Raw genomic sequence first — 21749 nt, forward strand, 5'->3', positions numbered from 1 at the left:
ACAAGACAAGGCCCTAACCCTACAGTACAGTACAGTAGACAAGACAAGGCCCTAACCCTACAGTACAGTAGACAAGACAAGACCCTAACCCTACAGTTCAGTACAGCAGACAAGACCCTAACCCTACATTACAGTAGACAAGAAAATACCCTAACCCTACATTACAGTAGACAAGGCTCTAACCCTACAGTACAGTAGACAAGACAAGGCTCTAACCCTCCATTACAGTAGACAAGACAAGGCCCTAACCCTACAGTTCAGTACAGTAAAGAAGACAAGGCCCTAACCCTACAGTACAGTACAGTAGACAAGACAAGGCTCTAACCCTACAGTACAATACAGTAGACAAGACAAGGCCCTAACCCTACAGTACAGTACAGTAGACAAGACAAGGCCCTAACCCTACAGTACAGTAGACAAGACAAGGCTCTAACCCTACAGTACAGTAGACAAGACAAGGCTCTAACCCTACAGTACAGTACAGTACAGTAGACAAGACAAGCCCCTAACCCTACAGTACAGTACACAAGACAAGGCTCTAACCCTACATAACAGTAGACAAGACAAGGCTCTAACCCTACATTACAGTAGACAAGACAAGGCTCTAACCCTACAGTACAGTACAGTAGACAAGACAAGGCTCTAACCCTACATTACAGTAGACAAGACAAGGCTCTAACCCTACAGTACAGTAGACAAGACAAGGCTCTAACCCTACAGTACAGTAGACAAGACAAGGCCCTAACCCTACAGTACAGTAGACAAGACAAGGCTCTAACCCTACAGTACAGTAGACAAGACAAGGCCCTAACCCTACAGTACAGTAGACAAGACAAGGCCCTAACCCTACAGTTCAGTACAGTAAAGAAGACAAGGCTCTAACCCTACATTACAATAGACAAGACAAGGCCTTAACCCTACAGTACAGTAGACAAGACAAGGCTCTAACCCTACAGTACAGTAGACAAGACAAGGCCCTAACCCTACAGTACAGTAGACAAGACAATCCCCTAACCCTACAGTACAGTAGAAAGACAAGGATCTAACCCTACATTACAGTAGACAAGACAAGGCTCTAACCCTACAGTACAGTAGACAAGACAAGGCTCTAACCCTACAGTATAGTAGAGAAGACAAGGCTCTAACCCTACAGTACAGTAGACAAGACAAGGCCCTAACCCTACAGTACAGTAGACAAGACAAGGCTCTAACCCTACATTACAGTAGACAAGACACGGCCCTAAACCTACTGTACAGTAGACAAGACAAGGCTCTAACCCTACAGTACAGTACAGTAGACAAGACAAGGCCCTAACCCTACAGTACAGTAGACAAGACAAGGCCCTAACCCTACAGTACAGTAGACAAGACAAGGCCCTAACCCTACAGTACAGTAGACAAGACAAGGCTCTAACCCTACAGTACAATACAGTAGACAAGACAAGGCTCTAACCCTACAGTACAATACAGTAGACAAGACAAGGCCCTAACCCTACAGTACAATACAGTAGAAAAGACAAGGTCCTAACCCTACAGTACAATACAGTGGACAAGACAAGGCCCTAACCCTACAGTACAGTAGACAAGACAAGGCCCTAACCCTACAGTACAGTAGACAAGACAAGGCTCTAACCCTACAGTACAATACAGTGGACAAAACAAGGCCCTAACCCTACAGTACAGTAGACAAGACAAGGCCCTAACCCTACAGTACAGTAGACAAGACAAGGCTCTAAACCTACAGTACAGTAGACAAGACAAGGCTCTATCCCTACAGTACAGTACAGTAGAAAAGTCAAGGCTCTAACCCTACAGTACAGTAGACAAGACAAGGCTCTAACACTACAGTACAGTAGACAAGACAAGGCTCTAACACTACAGTTCAGTAGACAAGACAAGGCTCTAACCCTACATTACAGTAGACAAGACAAGGCTCTAACCCTACAGTACAGTAGACAAGACAAGGACCTAACCCTACAGTACAGTAGACAAGACAAGGCTCTAACCCTACAGTACAGTAACAAGACAAGGCTCTAACCCTACAGTACAGTACAGTAGAAAAGACAAGGCCCTAACCCTACAGTACAGTAGACAAGACAAGGCCCTAACCCTACAGTACAGTACAGTAGACAAGACAAGGCCCTAACCCTACAGTACAGTACAGTAAAGAAGACAAGGCTCTAACCCTACATTACAATAGACAAGACAAGGCCGTAACCCTACAGTACAGTAGACAAGACAAGGCTCTAACCCTACAGTACAGTAGACAAGACAAGGCTCTAATCCTACAGTACAGTACAGTAGACAAGACACGGCTCTAACCCTACAGTACAGTAGACAAGACAAGGCTCTAACCCTACAGTACAGTAGACAAGACAAGGCCCTAACCCTACAGTACAGTAGACAAGACAAGGCCCTAACCCTACAGTACAGTACAGTAGACAAGACAAGGCCCTAACCCTACAGTACAGTAGACAAGACAAGGCCCTAACCCTACAGTACAGTAGACAAGACAAGGCTCTAACCCTACAGTACAGTACAGTAGACAAGACAAGGCCCAAACCCTACAGTACAGTAGATAAGACAAGGAACTCAATAACTAACTCTGACCAGCTTAAGTCGTCATCAGATGTCGTTGGGCAAATGCCATCTGAACAGAGCTTAACTGGAAGTGATTGGTGGTGAGCCGACTAACTCCCTCCTCCTTTCCTGAGGAGACAGCCGGTCGGACAGCCCTTGAGAGAGGTTGTAGTGGACACCACTGCTCACTGAGTTAACACAAGGAAAATGGTGGTGAATGGCTTTCTCAGACCTATGGAATACTGAAATATCTCTTGGTTAGGCTCAGGCCTTGGAGATGAATCCTCATTATGAGACATAAGGAACCTCTGCATCGCTTGGCTATTGGTTGGCTCTGGAATTCCTGATTTGGGATTCATTTGGATTAACTACGCGGAATCATTGCAATTTGAAACCAAAAGCCAGACTTCTTGGTGTGCTTGGGCTCCTTCCAATGACCTGTTGACTTGGTTCTTCTCTGAAACCCTGTGGATATTATACATTATAGAGACCAGGAGGAGAGAGAGAGAGACAGAGAGAGAGAGGCACACAGAGAGAGAGACAGAGAAAGAGAGAGAGAGACACAGAGAGCGAGAGAGAGAGAGAGCGAGAGAGGGAGAGAGAGAGACAGAGAGAAAGAGAGAGGCACACAGAGAGCGAGAGAGAGAGAGAGAGAGAGGCATACAGAGAGCGAGAGACAGAGAGAAAGAGAGAGAGAGAAACAGAGAGAGAGAGAGAGAGAGAGAGAGAGAGAGAGAGAGAGAGAAACAGAGAGAGAGAGAAGAGAGAGAGAGAGAGAGAGAGAGAGGCACACAGAGAGCGAGAGAGAGAGAGAGAGAGAGAGAGAGGCACCCAGAGAGCGAGAGAGAGAGAGAGAGAGAGAGAGAGAGAGAGAGAGAGAGAGAGAGAGGCACCCAGAGAGAGAGAGAGAGAGAGAGAGAGAGAGAGAGAGAGAAAGAGAGAGAGAGAGGCACCCAGAGAGCGAGAGAGAGAGGTCAGGCCTGACAGGCAGCAGTCTAAGGGAAACTTCCTGTAGTTCTGTAGGATCGTGTAAGGCAGAGTGTTTGAGCCGGCTTACCAGAATAAATGATTACTGTATGTTATTATAAGGCATGACCTCCCTTTCAAAGAGCACAGAGAGCGGGGGGAAGCAGCGACAGCGTTCTGCAGGAGACGGTGTTGACGCGGCCCTGTATTGGCCCCTCCATGGGGTACGGCTCAGCCATCTCTGTGAGTATTGGGGGACAGAAAGAGGGGGTTTCTGTGTGTTCTCTCTGTGTGTGTGTGTAGATTTTATTTTCCGCTGTGTCGTTCTCCCTAGTTTGGACAGTAAAGCAGCTTTGGGAAAGTCCAACTGGTCAGGCCGGGTGTTAAAGGGGCGGAGCAGCAAAGACGGATTATAGACCACACCGGGAGGACGCTGTGGAAATTAGTTTTTTATTTGTTATTTTATTTAACGAGGCAAGTCAGTTAATAAGAACAAATTCTTATTTACACTGACGGCCTACCAAAAGGCAAAAGGCCTCCTGCGGGGAACAGGGGCTGGGATTAAAAATACATTTAATAAAAATATAGGACAAAACACACGTCATGACAAGAGAGACAACACAACACTACATAAAGAGAGACCTAAGACGACAACATAGCATGGCAGCAGGACATGACAACACAGCATGGTAGCAACACAACAGGACAACAGCATGGTAGCAACACAACATGGCAACAGCATGGTAGCAACACAACATGGCAGCAGGACATGACAACACAGCATGGTAGCAACATGACAACAACATGGTAGCAACACAACATTGCAGCAGGACATGACAACACAGCATGGTAGCAACATGACAACAACATGGTAGCAACATAACATGGCAGCAGCACAGGGTACAAATATTATTGGGCACAGGGTATTTATTCTATTTTATTTAACCTTTATTTAACCAGGTGGCTAGTTGAGAACAAGTCCTTTATTTAACCAGGTCGGCAAGTTGAGAACAAGTTCTCATTTACAATTGCGACCTGGCCAAGATAAAGCAAAGCAGTTCGACACATACAACAACACAGAGTTACACATGGAACAAACAAACATACAGTCAATAATACAGTAGAAAAATAAGTCTATATACAGTGTGAGCAAATGAGGTGAGATAAGGGAGGTAAAGGCAAAAAGGCCATGGTGGCAAAGTAATTACAATATAGCAAGTAAAACACTGGAATGGTAGATTTGTAGTGGAAGAAAGTGCAAAGTAGAAATAGAAATAATGGGGTGCAAAGGAGCAAAATAAATAAATAAATAAATACAGTAGGGGAAGAGGTAGTTGTATGGGCTAAATTATAGATGGGCTATGTACAGGTGCAGTGATCTGTGAGCTATGGCCCACACAGGCCCAGGACCAGGCCCACACAGGCCCAGGACCACTCACTACAGGGTTAGGCCCACACAGGCCCAGGACCAGGCCCACACAGGCCCAGGACCACTCACTACAGGGTTAGGCCCACACAGGCCCAGGACCAGGCCCACACAGGCCCAGGACCACTCACTACAGGGTTAGGCCCACACAGGCCCAGGACCACTCGCTACAGGGTTAGGCCCACACAGGCCCAGGACCACTCGATACAGGGTTAGGCCCACACAGGCCCAGGACCACTCACTACAGGGTTAGGCCCACACAGGCCCAGGACCACTCGCTACAGGGTTAGGCCCACACAGGCCCAGGACCACTCGCTACAGGGTTAGGCCCACACAGGCCCAGGACCAGGCCCACACAGGCCCAGGACCACTCGCTACAGGGTTAGGCCCACACAGGCCCAGGCCCACACAGGCCCAGGACCACTCACTACAGGGTTAGGCCCACACAGGCCCAGGACCACTCACTACAGGACCAGGCCCAAACAGGCCCAGGACCACTCACTACCTCATTTTAAAGGGGTAATGTTGATTGATGTGTTTATATTGAGTAGACATACCTGTCAGGATTTGTCACATTTCACAAAAACTTCCTGTATGTCAACAGACTTGACATACTTTGCTGATGGACATACACTTTATATACAGCAGTATGTGGACACCCCTTCATACACTATATATACAGAAGTATGTGGACACCCCTTCATACACTATATATACAGCAGTATGTGGACACCCCTTCATACACTATATATACAGAAGTATGTGGACACCCCTTCATACACTATATATACAGAAGTATGTGGACACCCCTTCATACACTATATATACAGAAGTATGTGGACACCCCTTCATACACTATATATACAGAAGTATGTGGACACCCCTTCATACACTATATATACAAATGTATGTGGACACCCCTTCAAATTATTGGATTCAGCTATTTCAGCCAGACCCGTTTCTGACAGGTGTATAAAATCGAGCGCACAGCCATGCAATCTCCATAGACAAACATTGGCAGTAGAATGGCCTTACTGAAGAGCTCGGTGACTTTCAATTTGGCAGCGTCATAGGATGCCACATTCCCAACAAGTCAGTTCATCAAATTTCTGCCCTACTGGAGCTGCCCCGGTCAACTGTGAGTGTTGTTAGTGAAGTAAGAAAGTCTAGGAGCAACAACGGCTCAGCCGCGAAGTGGTAGGCCACACAAGCTCACAGAACGGGACTGCCTAAAGTGTGTAGCATGTAAAAATTGTCTGTCCTCGGTTGCAACACTCACTATTGAGTTCTAAGCTGTCTCTGGAAGCAACGTCGGCACAATAATTGTTTGTCGGGAGCTTCATGAAACGGGTTTCCGTGGCCAAGCTGCCTCACACAAGCCTAAGATCACCATGCTCGATGCTAAAGCATTGGCTGGAGTGGTGTGAAGCTCGCCTCCATTGGACCTCACTAATGCTCTTGTGGCTGAATGGAAGTCCCCGCAGCAATGTTCCAACATCTAGTGAAAAGCCTTCCCAGAAGAGTGGAGGCTGTTATAGCAGCAAAGGGGGGACCAACTCTATATTAATGACCATGATTTTGGAATGAGATGTTCGACAACCAGGTGTCCAGATACTTTTGGTAATATAGTGTATGAGTAATTGCAGCAAATTTATGATGAGATTAGTTTGAGTATTGATGTTCAGTGATAGCAGCTGATATTTGAAGATGTAGGATGGTTGTTTGAGGGTATATTTCTGTACTCTGTGGTTTTCTGGATCTAAAGTATAGTGGTGAATATTGAAGTGTAGTGGTGGATATTGAAGTGTAGTGGCGGATATCGACGTGTAGTGGGGATATTGAAGTGTAGTGGTGGATATTGAAGTGTAGTGCTGGATATTGAAGTTTAGTGGTGGATATTGAAGTATAGTGGTGGATATTGAGGTATTGTGGTGGATATTGAAGTGTAGTGCTGGATATTGAAGTGTAGTGGTGAATATTGAAGTGTAGTGGTGGATATTGAAGTGTAGTGGTGGATATTGAAGTGTAGTGGTGGATATTGACGTGTAGTGGTGGATATCGACGTGTAGTGGGGGATATTGAAGTGTAGTGCTGGATATTGGAGTGTAGTGGTGGATATTGAAATGTAGTGCTGGATATTGAAGTGTAGTGCTGGATATTGAAGTTTAGTGGTGGATATTGAAGTATAGTGGTGGATATTGAGGTATTGTTATTGAAGTGTAGTTAAAAATATTGAAGTGTAGTGGTGGATATTGAAGTGTAGTGGTGGATATTGAAGTGTAGTGCTGGATATTGAAGTGTAGTGCTGGATATTGAAGTTTAGTGGTGGATATTGAAGTATAGTGGTGGATATTGAGGTATTGTGGTGGATATTGAAGTGTAGTGCTGGATATTGAAGTGTAGTTAAAAATATTGAAGTATAGTGGTGGATATTGAAGTGTAGTGGTGGATATTGAAGTGTAGTTGTAGATATTGAAGTATAGTGGTGGATATTGAAGTATAGTGGTGGATATTGAAGTATAGTGGTGAATATTGAAGTGTGTGGTGGATATTGAAGTGTAGTTGTACATATTGAAGTATAGTGGTGGATATTGAAGTGTAGTGCTGGACATTGAAGTATAGTGTTGAAGTAAATTACCAATCTGGCCTTCACACTATCATGGCCACCTAATCACCCCCAGTTTCCAATTGGCTCATTCGTCCCCCTTCCCCTCCCCTGTGTTCCCGAGGTCGTTGCTGTAAATGAGAATGTTTTCTCAGTCAACTTACCTGGTGAAATAGGGTTCAAAATAAAATAAAATAATCTCTAAGAAGCAGGTGTTCTGACGATATAGTCACAGGTGTTGTTAAACCCAAGACGTAGTCGAGGGCCGGCAAACCATGCCAAATATATCCTCCAAACACCGGCTTCAAGGGCATTATCACTTTTGTACAACGGGTTACCAACATATTCAAATAATGATTGATATATTTTCATTGAAAACATTATTTTGATGAATTTATTCATACTTTCCACGAGATATTGTCCCTACACAACCTAGGGATGCTACCCAAGCCGGCTGATTGTACATTCTATCAGTTAGGTTGCCAGAGATGCGACCCAGTCGTGAACCAGGATGGTGTGGAGAGTGAAAAGTTAGGCCTAGCTAGTGGAACAGGTTGGTGTGGAAAGTTAGGCCTAGCTAATGAAACAGGTTGGTGTGGGAAGTTAGACCTAGCTAATGAAACAGGTTGATTTGGAAAATTAGGCAAGGCTAGTGAAACAGGTTGGTGTCGAGAGTGTGGAGAGTTCAGCCTAGCTAGTGAAACAGGTTGGTGTCGAGAGTGTGGAGAGTTCAGCCTAGCTAGTGAAACAGGTTGGGGTGGAGAGAGTGGAGAGTTCAGCCTAGCTAGTGAAACAGGTTGGGGTGGAGAGAGTGGAGAGTTATGTGTAGTTAGTGAAACAAGTTGGGGTGGAGAGAGTGGAGAGTTATGTGTAGTTGGTGAAACAGGGTGGTGTAAAGAGTTGAGAGTTAGACCTAGCTAGTGAACGGGTTGGTGTGGAAAATTAAGCCTAGCTAATAAAACAGGTTGGGTGGAGATATAGACCGATCTAGTGAAACAGGTTGGTGTGTAGAGCGTTGAGTGTTGGGCCTAACTAGTTAAACATGGTTTGTGTGGTGAATTAAGACTAACTAGTGAAACAGGTTGGTGCGGAGAGAGTGGAAAGTTAGACCTAGCTAGAGAAACTGGTTAGTGTGGTGAATTAAGACTAGCTAGTGAAACACGTTGGTGTGGAGAGTGCATAGTGCTATGCTATGCCTAAATAGTGAAACAGGTTGGTGTTGAGAGAACGTAGCGCTATGCTATGCCTAGCTAGTGAAACAGGTTTGTATGGAGAGAGTGGATAGTTAGACCTAGCTTGTGATAAAGTTTGGTGTGGAGAGTGGAATGTAAGGCCGAGCTAGTGAACCAGGATGATGTAGAGTTTTACGCCTGGCTACAGAAACAGGTTGGTATGAAAAAAGTGGAGCGTTAGGCCTAGCTAGTGAAAAAGGTCGGTATGGAGAGTTAGGCCTATCTAATGAAACAGGTTGGTGTGTAGAGGTAGGCATGGCTAGTGAGGTTGTTGTGGAGAATGTGGAGCGTTCATCCTAGCTAGTGTAACGTGTTGGTGTGGAGAGTGTGGAGAGTTAGGCCTAGCTAGTGAAACAGGTTGATGTGTAGTGTGAGGAGAGTTAGGCCTAGCTAGTGAAACAGGTCGATGTGTAGTGTGAGGAGAGTTAGTCATAGCTAGTGAAACAGGTTGGTTTGGAGAGTGGAGATATTTGCCTAGCTAGTGAAACAGGTTGGTGTGCAAGAGTCAGGCCTAGCTAGTAAATAATGTTTGTATGGAGGGTTAGGCCTATCTAATGAAACAGGTTGATGTAGAGTGTTAGGCCTGGCTAGGGAGACAGATTGGTGAGGAAAGTGAAATAGTTTTCTTGATAGTGAACCAGGTTGGTGTGGAGACTGCTTAGAGTTAGGCCTAGATTGTGAAACAGGTTGGTGTGGAAAGAGAGGAGATGATGAAACAGGGTAGTGTAGAGAGAGTGGAAATGTAGTCCTAGCTAGTCAAACAGGTTGGTGTAGAGAGTGGAGAGTTACACCTAGCTAGTGAACCTGGTTGGTGTGGAGAGAGTGGAGAGTTACACCTAGCTAGTGAACCTGGTTGGTGTGGAAAGGTAGGTGTAACTAGTGAAACAGTTTGGTGTGTGGAGAGTTAGGCCTAGCTATTGAAACACGTTGGTGTGCAGAGTTAAGCAAATCAAATCCAATCAAATTTTATTAGTCACATGCACCGAATACAACAGGTGTAGACCTTAAGGTGAAATGCTTACTTACGAGCCCCTAACCAACAATGCCGTTTAAAAAAAATACAGATAAGAATAAGAAAAATAAGTAATTAAAGAGCAAAAGTAAAATAACAATAGCGAGACTACAGACAGGGGGGTAACCGGTACAGAGTCAATGTGCCGGTTAGTTGAGGTACATATAGGTAGAGTTATTAAAGTGACTATAGATGATAACAACAGAGAGTAGCAGCGGTGTAAAAGAGGAAGGGGGTGAAATGCAAGTAGTCTGGGTAGCCATTTAATTAGATGTTAAGGAGTCTTATGGCTTGGGGCTAGAAGCTGTTTAGAAGCCTCTTGGATCTAGACTTGGCGCTCCGGTACCGCTTGCCGTGCGGTAGCAGAGAGAACAGTCTATGATTAGGGTGGGTTTGACCATTTTTGACAAGGCCTTCCTCTGACACCGCCTGGTATAGAGGTCCTGGATGGCAGGAAGCTTGGCCCAGTGATGTACTGGGCCGTTCGCACTACCCTCTGTAATGCCTTGCGGTCAGAGGCCGAGCAGTTGCCATACCAGGCAGTGTTGCAACCAGTTAGGATGCTCTCGATGGTGCATCTGTAGAACCTTTTGAGGATCTGAGGACCCATGCCAAATATTTCAGTCTCCTGAGGGGGAATAGGTTTTGTTGTGCCCTCTTCACGACTGTCTTGGTGTGCTTGGACCATGTTCGTTTGTTGATGATGTGGACACCAAGGAACTTGAAGCTCTCAACCTGCTCCACTACAGCCCCGTCGATTAGAATTGGGTCGTGCACAGTCCTCTTTTTTCTGTAGTCCACAATCATCTCCTTTGTCTTACTCACGTTGAGGGAGAGGTTGTTGTCCTGGCACCACACGGCCAGGTCTCTGACCTCCTCCCTATAGGCTGACTCGTTGTTGTCGGAGATCAGGCCTAATACTGTTGTATCATTGGCAAACTTAATGATGTTGTTGAAGTCGCGCCTGGCTATGCAGTCATGAGTGTACAGGGAGTTTGAGTTTATTTTTATTTTTACAGGGACAGTGCACATTAATCAACGTTTTAGTAAAAGTGCCGGTTTTTGCCAGCCGGCTAATTTTCAACCGCAGTCCCTGGGCAGGTTATTAAAAACAATTACAATACAGACAATCATTGAGCATTGAGCACACGCAGAGCAACATGGGACAAGCATGGCGTAGCATACAGACTGAGCAACAAAGCACAAAATGCAACAAAGCACAAAATGCAACAATTCAAGAGTACAGGAGGGGACTGAGCATGCACCCCTGAGGGGTCCATCAGGAAGTCCAGGATCCAGTTTCAGAGGGAGGTGTTTAGTCTCAGGGTCCTTAGCTTATTGATGAGCTTTAAGGGTACTAAGGTGTTGAACGCTGAGCTGAAGTCAATGAATAGCATTCTCACATAGGTGTTCCTTTTGTCCAGGTGGGAAAGGGCAGTGTGGATTGCAATAGAGATTGCATCATCTGTGTATCTGTTGGGGAGGTATGCAAATTGGAGTGGGTCTAGAGTTTTTTTTATTTATGTATTTTTTTATGTCACCTTTATTTAACCAGGTAGGCTAGTTGAGAACAAGTTCTCATTTACAACTGCGACCTGGCCAAGATAAAGCAGTGCGACACAAACAACACAGAGTTACACATGGAATAAACAAAACATACAGTCAATAACACAGTAGAAAAAGTATAAATACAATGTGTGCAAATTATGTAAGATAAGGGAGGTAGGCAATAAATAGGCCGTAGTAGCTAAATAATTACAATTTAGCAGTTAAACACTGGATTGATAGAGACTGGAGTGATAGATGTGCAGAAGATGAATGTGCAAGTAGAGATACTGGGGTGCAAAGGAGCAAAAAAATTAAGTAACAGTATGGGGATGAGGTAGTTGGATGGGCTATTTACAGATGGGCTATGTACAGGTGCAGTGATCTGTGAGCTGCTCTGACAGCTGGTGCTTAAAGTTAGTGAGGGAGATATGAGTATCCAGCTTCAGTGATTTTTGCAATTCATTCCAGACATTGGCAGCAGAGAACTGGAAGGAAAGGTGGCCAAAGGAGGAATTGGATTTGGGGGTGACCAGTGAAATATACCTGCTGGAGCACGTGCTATGGGTGGGTGCTGCTATGGTGACCAGTGAGCTGAGATAAGGTGGGGCTTTACCTAGCCAAAACTTATAGACGACCTGGAGCCAGTGGGTTTGGCAACAAATATGAAGCGAGGGCCAGCCAACGAGAGCATACAGGTTGCAGTGGTGGGTAGTGTTTGGGGCTTTGGTGACAAAACGGATGGCACTGTGATAGACTGCATCCAATTTGAGTAGAGTGTTGGAGGCTATTTTGTAAATGACATTGCCGAAGTCAAGGATTGGTAGGGTAGTCAGTTTTACTAGGGTATGTTTGGTAGCATGAGTGAAAGATGCTTTGTTGCGAAATAGGAAGCCGATTCTAGATTTAATTTTGGATTGGAGATGTTTAATGTGAGTCTGGAAGGAGAGTTTACAGTCTAACCAGACACCTGGGTATTTGTAGTAGTCCACATATTCTAAGTCACAACAGAGTAGTGATGCTGGACGGGCAGGCAGGTGCTGGTAGCATTGGTTGAAGAGTATGCATTTAGTTTTACTTGCATTTAAGAGCAGTTGGAGGCCACGGAAGGAGAGTTGTATGGATTTGAAGCTCATCTGGAAGTTAGTTAACACAGTGTCCAAAGATGGGCCAGAAGTATACAGAATGGTGTCGTCTGCGTAGATGTGGATCAGAGAATCACCAGCAGCAAGAGCGACATCATTGATGCATACAGAGAAAGAGTCGGCCCGAGAATTGAACCCTGTGGCACCCCCAAAGAGACTGCCAAAGGTCCGGACAACAGGCCCTCCGATTTGACACACTGAACTCTGTCTGAGAAGTAGTTGGTGAACCAGGCGAGGCAGTCATTTGAGAAACCAAGGCTGTTGAGCCTGCCGATAAGAATGTGGTGATTGAGAGTCGAGAGCCTTGGCCAGGTAAATGAATACAGCTGCACAACATTGTCTCTTATCGATGGAGATTATGATATCGTTTAGGACCTTGAGCATGGCTGAGGTGCACCCATGACCAGCTCGGAAACCAGATTGTATAGCGGAGAAGGTACGGTGGGATTCTAAATGGTCGGTGATCTGTTTGTTAACTTGGCTTTCGAAGACCTTAGAAAGGCAGAGTAGGATAAATATAGGTCTGTAGCTGTTTGGGTCTAGAGTGTCTCCCTCTTTGAAAAGGGGGATGACCACGGCAGCTTTCCAATCTTTGGAAATCTCAGACGATGAGAAAGCGAGGTTGAACAGGCTAGTAATCAGGGTTGCAACAATTTCAGCTGATAATTTTAGAAAAAGAGGGTCCAGATTGTCTAGTCCTGCTGATTTGTAGGGGTCCAGATTTTGCAGCTCTTTCAGAACATCAGCTATCTGGATTTGGGTGAAGGAAAAATGGGGTAGGCTTGGGTAAGTTGCTGTGGGGGGTGTAGGGCTGTTGACCGGAGTAGGGGTGGTCAGGTGGAAAGCGTGGCCAGCCGTAAGAAAAATCCTTATTGAAATTCTCAATGATTGTAGATTTATCGGTGGTGACAGTGTTTCCTAGCCTCAGTGCAGTGGGCCGCTGGGAGGAGGTGTTCTTATTCTCCATGGACTTTACAGTGTCCCAGAACTTTTTTGAGTTTGTGTTGCAGGATGCAAATTTCAGTTTGAAAAAGCTAGCCTTAGCTTTCCTAACTGCCTGTGTATATTGGTTCCTAACTTCCCTGAAAAGTTGCATATCACGGGGGCTATTCGATGCTAATGCAGTACGCCACGAAATGTTTTTGTGCTGGTCAAGAGCAGTCAGGTCTGGAGTGAACCATATCTGTTCCTGGTTCAAAATTTTTTGAATGGGGCATGCTTATTTAAGATTGTGAGGAAAGCTCTTTTAAAGAATAACCAGAATAACCTTCTACTGACCGAATGAAGTCAATATCTTTCCAGGATACCCGGGCCAGGTCGATTAGAAAGGCCGGCTCGCTGAAGTGTTTTAGGGAGCGTTTGACAGTGATGAGGGGTGGTTGTTTGACCGCATACCCATTACGGACGCCAGCAATGAGGCAGTGATCGCTGAGATCCTGGTTGAAGACAGCGGAGGTGTATTTGGAGGGCAGGTTGGTTAGGATGATATCTATGAGGGTGCCTGTGTTTACGGATTTGGGCTTGTACTTGGTAGGTTCATTGATAATTTGTGTGAGATTGAGGGCATCAAACTTAGATTGTAAGATGGCCGGTGTGTTAAGCATGTCCCAGTTTAGGTCACCTAACAGCACGAGCTCTGAAGATAGATGGGGTGGCAATCAATTCACATGGTGTCCAGGGCACAGCTGGGGGCAGAAGGTGGTCTATAGCAAGCGGCAATGGTGAGAGACATGTTTCTGGAAAACTGGATTTTTCAAAGTAGAAGCTCAAATTGTTTGGGCACAGACCTAGATAGTAAGACAGAACTCTGCAGGCTACCTCTGCTGTAGATTGCAACTCCGCCCCCTTTGGCAGTATTATCTTGTCGGAAAATATTATAGTTAGGGATGGAAATTTCAGGATTTTTGGTGGCCTTCCTAAGCCAGGATTCAAACACGACTACGACATCCGGGTTGGCGGAGTGTGCTAAATCAGTGAATAAAACAAACTTAGGGAGGAGGCTTCTAATGTTAACATGCATGAAACCAAGGCTTTTACGGCTACAGAAGTCAACAAATGAGAGCGCCTGGGGAATGGGAGTGGAGCTAGGCACTGCAGGACCTGGATTAACCTCTATGTCACCAGAGGAGCAGAGGAGTAGTAGGATAAGGGTACGGCTAAAGGCTACAAGAACTGGTCGCGTTCGGAACAGAGGGTTAAAGGAGCAGGTTTCTAGGCGTGGTAGAATAGATTCAAGGCGTAATGTACAGACAAAGGTATGGTAGGATGTGAATACAGTGGAGGTAAACCTATGCATTGAGTGACGATGAGAGAGGTATTGTCTCTAGAGACATCAATTAAACCAGGTGAGGTCACCGCATGTGTGGGAGGTGGGACAAGAGGCTTAGCTGATGCATATTGAGCAGGGCTGGAGGCTCTACAGTGAAATAATACAATAATCACTAACCAAAACAGCAATGGACAAGGAATAATGACATTAAGGAGAGGCATGCGTAGCCGAGTGATCATTGGGTCCAGTGAGTAGCTGGGTGGGCTGGAGCCACGGCGATTCAGACAGCTAGCGGGCCGGGGATAGCAGGCTAGCAGAAGGGCCTTAGAGGGACGTCGCGATGGAAGAAGTCTGTTGTAGTCCCTATGTGCTTTTACGTCGGCAGACCAGTCGTGATGGATCAGTTTCTGGGATAATGGTGTTGATGTGAGCCATGACCAGCCTTTCAAAGCACTTCATTACCACAGATGTGAGTGCCAAGGGTCGGTAGTCATTTAGGCAGGTTACCTTAGTGTTCTTGGGCACATGGACTATGGTGGTCTGCTTAAAACATGTTGGTACACCAGAATCGGACAGGGAGAGGTTGAAAATGTCAGTGAAGACACTTGCCGGTTGGTCAGTGCATGCTGACCAACCGGTCAGTGCATGCTTGCAATACACATTCTGACTGGTCCTGCGGCCTTGTGAATGTTGACCTGTTTAAAAGTCTTACATTGGCTGCAGAGAGCGTGATCACACAGTCTTCCAGAATAGCTGGTGCTCTTATGCATGTTTCAGTGTTATTTGCCGCGAAGCGAGCATAGAAGTAGTTTAGGTCTCTGGTAGGCTCGTGTCACTGGGCAGCTCTAAGCTGGGCTTCCCTTTGTAGTCTGTAATGGTTTGCAAGCCCTGCCACATTTACATGTACATTTTAGTCATTTAGCAGACGCTCTTATCCAGAGCGACTTACAGTAGTGAATGCACACATCCGACGACATCCGACGTGTGTCAGAGGAGCCGGTGAAGTACGATTCGATCTTAGTCCTGTATTGACGCTTTGCCTGTTTGATGGTTCGTCGGAGGGCATAGCTGGATTTCTTATAAGCTTCCGGGTTAGAGTTCCACTCCTTGAAAGCGGTAGCTTTAGCCTTCAGCTCAGTGCGGATGTTGCCTGTAATCCATGACTTCTGGTTGGAGTATGTACGTACGGTCACTGTGGGGACGACATCATCGCTGGATTTATTGATGAAGCCAATGACTGATGTGGTCTACTCCTCAATTCCATCAGAGGAATCCCGGAACATATTCCAGTCTGCGCTAGCAAAACAGTCCTGTAGCTTAGCATTTGCATCATCTGACCACTTTTTTATTGATCTAGTCACTGGTGCTTCAGGCTTTAATTTTTGCTTGTAAGCAGGAATCAGGAGGATAGAATTATGGTCAGATTTGCCAAATGGAGGGTGAGTGAGAGCTTTGTTCGCGTCTCTGTATGTGGAGTAAAGGTGGTCCAGTTTTTCCCCCTCTAGTTACACATTTAACATGCTGGTAGAAATTTGGTAAAACGGATTTAAGTTTCCCTGCATTAAAGTCCCCGGCCACTAGGAGCGGCGCCTCTGGGTGAGCGTTATCTTGTTTGCTTATGGATGAATACAGCTCATTCAATGCTGTCTTAGTTCCAACAGCTACGAAGAATACAGATGAAAACTCTCTAGGTAGGTAGTGTGGTCTAAAATTAGCTTTTCGGCGAAAGCACATTTTGCAATATTCTGAGTACATAGCTCGGCCATCACGGCTAGTTATTTTGACATCCGCCAACTTCGGGGTCACCTAAACTCAGAATTACTATTAGAAAAATTGGATTACCTTTGCTGTTCTTCATCAGAATGCACTCCCAGGACTTCTACTTCAACAACAAATGTTGTTTTGGTTCCAAATAATCCATAGTTATATCCAAATACCGCCGTTTTGTTCATGCGTTCAGGTAACTATCCAAACGGTGACGCACGAGCGCATTTCGTGACAAAGAATTTCAAAATATTCCATTATCGTACTTAGAAGCATGTCAAACGCTGTTTAAAATCAATTTTTATGCTACACTGTTGCGCCTTCTTCAAATCAAATCAAATGTATTTATATAGCCCTTCGTACATCAGCTGATATCTCAAAGTGCTGTACAGAAACCCAGCCTAAAACCCCAAACAGCAAGCAATGCATGTGAAAGAAGCACGGTGGCTAGGAAAAACTCCCTAGGAAAAACTCCCTAGAAAGGCCAAAAACCTAGGAAGAAACCTAGAGAGGAACCAGGCTATGAGGGGTGGCCAGTCCTCTTCTGGCTGTGCCGGGTGGATATTATAACAGAACATGGTCAAGATGTTAAAATGTTCATAAATGATCAGCATGGTCAAATAATAATAATCATAGTAGTTGTCGAGGGTGCAACAAGCACGTCCGGTGAACAGGTCAGGGTTCCATAGCCACAGGCAGAACAGTTGAAACTGGAGCAGCAGCACGGCCAGGTGGACTGGGGACAGCAAGGAGTCATCATGCCAGGTAGTCCTGAGGCATGGTCCTAGGGCTCAGGTCCTCCGAGAGAAAGAAAGAAAGAGAGAAAGAGAGAATTAGAGAGAGCATATTTAAATTCACACAGGACACAGGATAAGACAAGAGAAATACTCCAGATGTAACAGACTGACCCTAGCCCCCCGACACATGAACTACTGCAACATAAATACTGGAGGCTGAGACAGGAGGGATCAGGATACCACACTGTCTGTGTGGGTTGACCATTTCAGTTTGTCTGTGATGTGTACGCCGAGGAACTTAAAACCTTCCACCTTCTCCACTTGAGTCCCTTCGATGTGGATAGGGGGGTGATCCCTTTGCTGTTTCCTGAAGTCCATGATCATCTCCATTATTATGTTGACGGTGAGTGAGAGGTTGTTTTCCTGACACCACACTCTGAGTGCCCTCACCTCGTCCCTGTAGGCTGTCTTGACGTTGTTGGTAATCAAGCCCAGTACTGTTGTGTCGTCTGCAAACTTGATTATTGAGTTGGAGGCATGCATGGCCACGCAGTCATGGGTGAACAGGGAATACAGGAGGGGGCTGAGCACGCACCATTCTGGGGCCTCAGTGTTAACCTCTCTGGGCTAGGCGGGACGAATTCGTCCCACCTACGCAACAGCCAGTGTAATCCAGTGGCGCGATTTTCAAATACCTTAAAAATCCTATTACTTCAATTTCTCAAACATATGACTATTTTACAGCTATTTAAAGACAAGACTCTCGTTAATCTAATCACACTGTCCGATTTCAAAAAGGCTTTACAACGAAAGCAAAACATTAGATTATGTCAGCAGAGTACCCAGCCAGAAATAATCAGACACCCATTTTTCAAGCTAGCATATAATGTCACAAAAACCCAGAAGACAGCTAAATGCAGCACTAACCTTTGATGATCTTCATCAGATGACAACCCTAGGACATTATGTTATACAATACATGCATGTTTTGTTCAATCAAGTTCATATTTATATCAAAAAACTGCTTTTTACATTAGCATGTGACGTTCAGAACTAGCATACCCCCCGCAAACTTCCGGTGAATTTACTAACAATTTACTAAATTACTCACGATAAACGTTCACAAAAAGCATAACAATTATTTTAAGAATTATAGATACAGAACTCCTCTATGCACTCGATATGTCCGATTTTAAAATAGCTTTTTGGTGAAAGCACATTTTTCAATATTCTAAGTACATAGCCCAGCCATCACGGGCTAGCTATTTAGACACCCGGCAAGTTTAGCCTTCACCAAAATCAGATTTACTATAACAAAAATGTTATTACCTTTGTTGTCTTCATCAGAATGCACTCCCAGGACTTCTACTTCAATAACAAATGTTGGTTTGGTCCCAAATAATCCATCGTTATATCCAAATAGCGGCGTTTTGTTCGTGCGTTCCAGAAACTATCCGAAATGGTAAATCAGGGTCGTGCGCATGGCGCAATTCGTGACAAAAAAAATCTAAATATTCCATTACCGTACTTCGAAGCATGTCAACCGCTGTTTAAAATCAATTTTTATGCAATTTATCTCGTAAAAAAGCGATAATATTCCGACCGGGAATCTCCTTTTCGGCAAACAGAGGAAAAAACACAAAGACGGGGCGGCCAGTGCACGCGCCTAAGCCCACAGTCCCTTGATCGGCCACTTGAGAAAGGCGATAATGTGTTTCAGCCTGGGGCTGGAATGACGACATTCAGGTTTTTCCCGGGCTCTGAGAGCCTATTGGAGCCGTGGGAAGTGTCACGTTACCGCAGAGATCCTAAGTTTTTGAAAGAGATGTCAAAGAAAGACAATAAATGGTCAGACAGGCCACTTCCTGTAAAGGAATCTCTCAGGTTTTGACCTGCCATTTGAGTTCTGTTATACTCACAGACACCATTCAAACAGTTTTACAAACTTTGGAGTGTTTTCTATCCAAAGCCAATAATTATATGCATATTCTAGTTACTGGGCAGGAGTAGTAACCAGATTAAATCGGGTACGCTTTTTATCCAGCCGTGTCAATACTGCCCCCTACCCTCAACAGGTTAAGGGTCAGCAAAGTGGAGATGTTGTTTACTACCTTCAACACCTGGGGGCGGCCGTCAGAAAGTCCAGGACGCAATTGGGGCGGGGCGGGGTTGAAACCCAGGGCCTCCAGCTTGATGATGATCTTGGAGGGTACTATGGTGTTGAAAGCTGAGCTGTAGTCAATGAACAGCATTCTTACATAGGTATTCCTCTTGTCCAGATGGGATAGGGCAGTGTTTAGTGGGATGGCGATTGCATCGTCTGTGGACCAGTTGGGGTGATATGCAAACTGAAGTGGGTCTAGAGTGGCAGGTAAGGTGGAGGTAAAATGATCCTTGACTAGCCTCTCAAAGCACTTCATGGTGACAGAAGTGAGTGCTACGGGGCAGTACTCATTTAGTTCAGTTATCTTTGCCTTCTTGGGTACAGGAACAATGGTGGCCATCTTGAAGCATGTGGGGACAGCAGACTGGGATAGGGAGCAATTGAATATATTCGTAAACACACCAACCAGCTGGTCTGCGCATGCTCTGAGGACGCGGCTAGGGATGCCGTCTGGGCCAGCAGCCTTGCGAGGGTTAACACGTTTAAATGTCTTACTCACGTTGGACACGGAGAAAGAGAGGGGGGGCCGCAGTTCTTGGTAGCGATGGTGGCACTGTATTATCTTCACAGCGGTCAAAGAAGGTGTTTAATTTGTCTGGAAGCGTGACATCGGTGTCCGTGACGTGGCTGGTTTTATTTTTGTAGTCCGTGATTTCCTGTAGACCCTGCCAGATATGTCTCGTGTCTGAGCCGTTGAATTAGGACTCTATACCGACATTTTGCTTGTTTAATTGTCTTGCGGAGGGAATAACTGCACTGTTTATATTCAGCCATATTCCCTGACCTATTTCCATGGTTAAATGTGGTGGATTGCGCTTTCAGTTTTGTGCGAATGCCCCCATCCATCCACGGTTTCTGATTAGGGTAGGTTTTAATAGTCACAGTGGGTACAACATCTCCAATGCACTTCCTTATAAACTCACCAAGTCAGCGTATAGATCAATGTTGTTCTCTGAGGCTTAGTTTAGTTGTTACACTCGTCGTAATGATTGGACCAAGGCGCAGCGTGAGTAGCGTTCCACATCTTTATTATAATGTGAAACTTCAGCAAAATACAAAAACAATAAATGATCAAACGAAATGTGAAGACAGTGAAGTGCAAATAGGCACCTACACAAAAACAAGATCCCACAAAACACAGTGGGGAAATGGCTGCCTAAATATGATCCCCAATCTGAGACAACGCTAAACAGCTGCCTCTGATTGGGAACCATACCAAGCACACCAACATAGAAATAACCAACATAGAACACCCCCAGTCATGCCCTGACCTACTATACCATAGAGAACCAAGGGCTCTCTATGGTCAGGGCGGGACAGTACCCCTCCCCCCCCAAAGGTCCGGACTCCGGCCGCAAAACCTGAAACCAAATAGGGAGGGTAGGGGGGGTGATTAGTGTTGGTGGCGGCTCTGGTGCGGGACGAAGAACCCGCTCAGCTCGCAGATCCACCTTCTTTGGTGGTGGCTCTGGTGCGGGACAAAGAAACCGCTCATCCTGCGGATCCAGCCATGGACCCAAGCTGAACACTGTGCCTGGACTGGATCTCAATGCCGAGGAAGGCTCCTGCCATGGAGCAGGTCTGGACACCGGCCCTGTCCTGGACATTGGTGCAGAGGAAGGCTCCTGCCATGGAGCGGGACTGGACGCTGTGTCTGGACTGGGCATCGGCACCGAGGAGGGCTCCTACCATGGACCTGGACTGGACGCCGTGTTTGGAAGCTCCGGACTGTTGACCCTCGCTGATGGTTCCGGACCGTTGACCGTCGCTGGAGGTTCCGGGTTGTGGACCGTCTCAGGAGGTTCTGGACTGTGGACCGTCTCAGGAGGTTCTGGACTGTGGTCCGTCTCTGGAAGTTCCGGACTGTGGACTGTCGTTGGAGGTTCCGGACTGTGGACCGTCTCCTGAAGCTCTGGACTGGGAACTGTCGCCGGAAGCTCTGGACTGGGAAGGCGCACTGGAGGCCTGATGTGTGGAGCTGGCACAGGATGTACTGCGCTGTGGAGACGTACTGGAGACCTGGTGCGTAGAACTGGCATCAATGGTACCGGTTCGATGACACTTCGCACGGCAAGTGCGAGGAGCTGGCACAGGACGTACTGGGCTGTGGAGGCGCACTGGAGACCTGGTGCGTAGAACCGGCACACATGGCACCGGACAAATGACACGCTCCTCAAGGCGAGTGTGGAGAGCTAGCACAGGACGTACAGGGCTGGGAAGGCGTACTGGAGACCTGGTGCGTGGAGCCGGCACAACTTTCACCAGACTGATAGCACACTCCTCAGGACGAGTACGGATAGCTGA

The 21749-nt window shown here is 46.0% G+C and overlaps 1 protein-coding gene across 1 annotated transcript in view; it reads left to right on the top strand.

Moving 5' to 3' along the window:
- Positions 1-3488: 3488 nt before the first annotated feature.
- LOC106570772 (regulating synaptic membrane exocytosis protein 2) overlaps positions 3489-21749 on the top strand; it is a gene marked incomplete at its 3' end in the record, with an annotated part of 112168 nt that continues 93907 nt past the window's right edge. Inside the window, exon 1 of the mRNA XM_045693721.1 lies at positions 3489-3789. The remainder of the gene's footprint in view (positions 3790-21749) is intronic.

Source organism: Salmo salar, chromosome ssa14 (genome assembly GCF_905237065.1).
Source record: "Salmo salar chromosome ssa14, Ssal_v3.1, whole genome shotgun sequence".
In the NCBI taxonomy this organism is placed as follows: Eukaryota; Metazoa; Chordata; class Actinopteri; order Salmoniformes; family Salmonidae; genus Salmo; species Salmo salar.